A 2,500-nucleotide genomic window follows, 5' to 3' on the forward strand; every position below is an offset into this window, starting at 1 on the left:
ATTAAAAACATGTTGAAAAATTTAAAAAAAGAAAACGCACAAATAGAGAAGAAAATAATATATAAAAGGTATTACTGTTTTTGTTGACCTAAGACATGCGCAGCTGCAAATGTTTGGGTTTAAAATTACAATTTATTGAAAGATGTTTTAAACTTATGTATTAAAAATTTATTATTGATTAATTATTAATACTTTCAATAAATTAAAATTCTTTGACTTTGAATTAAAAAAATACAAAAAAATTATCACTCTAAGCGGTGGATCACTCGGCTCATGGGTCGATGAAGAACGCAGCAAACTGTGCGTCATCGTGTGAACTGCAGGACACATGAACATCGACATTTTGAACGCATATTGCGGTCCATGCTGTTATGTACTTTAATTAATTTTAAAGTGCTGCTTGGACTACATATGGTTGAGGGTTGTAAGACTATGCTAAATTAGTTGCTTATTCTTTTAGTCAATTAATAGAATTTAAGCATATGGCATATTATTGGATTGTATTTTTCAATCCATAATATTAATAGCATAAAAAGAAATATAGAAAATATATTCTTGAATACCTCATATTTGAACGAAAATTTATGATAAATGAGAATCTTAGTATTCCCATAAAAGAAAAAATTTTCAACATTATTTAAATTATATTAAATAATACATAAGAGGAATGTCTAGCATAAAATAAATTTTTATTCTAGAATTAATTCACTCTATTGTATTGAGAAAAATTTATAATAAAAAAAAATATATGATATGTGGAGGAATAATGTTGTTAATTTTATTAATTATTATATTATGAATTTTAAAAAGGGATGAAAAGATTGAATAATATTGAGTAATCAAGATATAAAAATATATTTCTTTAAAATAGCAAATAGCAAAAAAATTAAATAAAAATAAACAAATCAATCTAAAATATATTTTATACAACCTCAACTCATATGGGACTACCCCCTGAATTTAAGCATATTAATGAGGGGAGGAAAAGAAACTAACAAGGATTTTCTTAGTAGCGGCGAGCGAAAAGAAAATAGTTCAGCACTAAGTCACTTTGTCTATATGGCAAATGTGAGATGCAGTGTATGGAATATCTTAATATCTAGTATGAGAAATTAACGATTTAAGTCCTTCTTAAATGAGGCCATTTACCCATAGAGGGTGCCAGGCCCGTATAACGTTAATGATTACTAGAAAGATATTTCCAAAGAGTCGTGTTGCTTGATAGTGCAGCACTAAGTGGGTGGTAAACTCCATCTAAAACTAAATATAACCATGAGACCGATAGTAAACAAGTACCGTGAGGGAAAGTTGAAAAGAACTCTGAATAGAGAGTTAAATAGTACGTGAAACTGCTTAGAGGTTAAGCCCGATGAACCTGAATATCCATTATGAAAAATTCATCATTATAACTGTAGTATTTAATTTTAAATATTATAGTAATAGTGTGCATTTTTTTCATATAAGGACATTGTAATCTATTAACATAATAAAATATTTATCAAAAGATCATTGGTTTTTAAGTTTATTCAAATTAATTTGCTTTTAGCTTATTAACATAGAATAATTACTGATGATTTGATAAAGTGTTGATAGATTTTATTATATATAATGCTAAAATTCTTTTGAATTTTACAATAATATTATTATCATTGATTTTAATATTAATTGTATGCATTTATATGATTAACAATGCGAAAGATTCAGGATACCTTCGGGACCCGTCTTGAAACACGGACCAAGGAGTCTAACATATGTGCAAGTCATTGGGTTATATTAAACCTAATGGCGAAATTAACTTAACTGTATTAATAATGGGATTAATTTTTAATGTATTACATTATTAATTCAATCCCGGGGCGTTCCATATAGTTATGTATAATGATAATTTATTATTATTTATACCTCTAACTGGAGCGTACCTTGAGCATATATGCTGTGACCCGAAAGATGGTGAACTATACTTGATCAGGTTGAAGTCAGGGGAAACCCTGATGGAAGACCGAAACAGTTCTGACGTGCAAATCGATTGTCAGAATTGAGTATAGGGGCGAAAGACCAATCGAACCATCTAGTAGCTGGTTCCCTCCGAAGTTTCCCTCAGGATAGCTGGTGCATTTAAAAATTATGTAAAATAATCTTATCTGGTAAAGCGAATGATTAGAGGCCTTAGGGTCGAAACGACCTTAACCTATTCTCAAACTTTAAATGGGTAAGAACCTCACCTTTCTTGATATGAAGGTTGAGGTTATGATATAATGTGCCCAGTGGGCCACTTTTGGTAAGCAGAACTGGCGCTGTGGGATGAACCAAACGTAATGTTACGGTGCCTAAATTAACAACTCATGCAGATACCATGAAAGGCGTTGGTTGCTTAAAACAGCAGGACGGTGGACATGGAAGTCGTAATCCGCTAAGGAGTGTGTAACAACTCACCTGCCGAAGCAACTAGCCCTTAAAATGGATGGCGCTTAAGTTGTATACCTATACATTACCGCTAAAG

General features: G+C 30.9%; 2 non-coding genes across 2 annotated transcripts in view; both read left to right on the forward strand.

Annotated features, from left to right (window-relative positions):
- The first annotated feature begins 246 nt into the window (after positions 1-246).
- Positions 247-425, forward strand: LOC138858784 (5.8S ribosomal RNA). The gene has a single exon (XR_011397815.1). It is a non-coding gene; the product is annotated as a 5.8S ribosomal RNA (ribosomal RNA).
- Positions 426-927: 502 nt separating this feature from the next.
- Positions 928-2,500, forward strand: part of LOC138858796 (large subunit ribosomal RNA) — a 3,977-nt gene continuing 2,404 nt past the window's right edge. The window contains exon 1 of the ribosomal RNA XR_011397827.1: positions 928-2,500. This exon is cut by the window's right edge and continues 2,404 nt beyond it. This is a non-coding gene — a ribosomal RNA (large subunit ribosomal RNA).

The sequence above is a fragment of the Bactrocera oleae genome, unplaced genomic scaffold, assembly GCF_042242935.1.
Source record: "Bactrocera oleae isolate idBacOlea1 unplaced genomic scaffold, idBacOlea1 ctg00000015.1, whole genome shotgun sequence".
In the NCBI taxonomy this organism is placed as follows: Eukaryota; Metazoa; Arthropoda; class Insecta; order Diptera; family Tephritidae; genus Bactrocera; species Bactrocera oleae.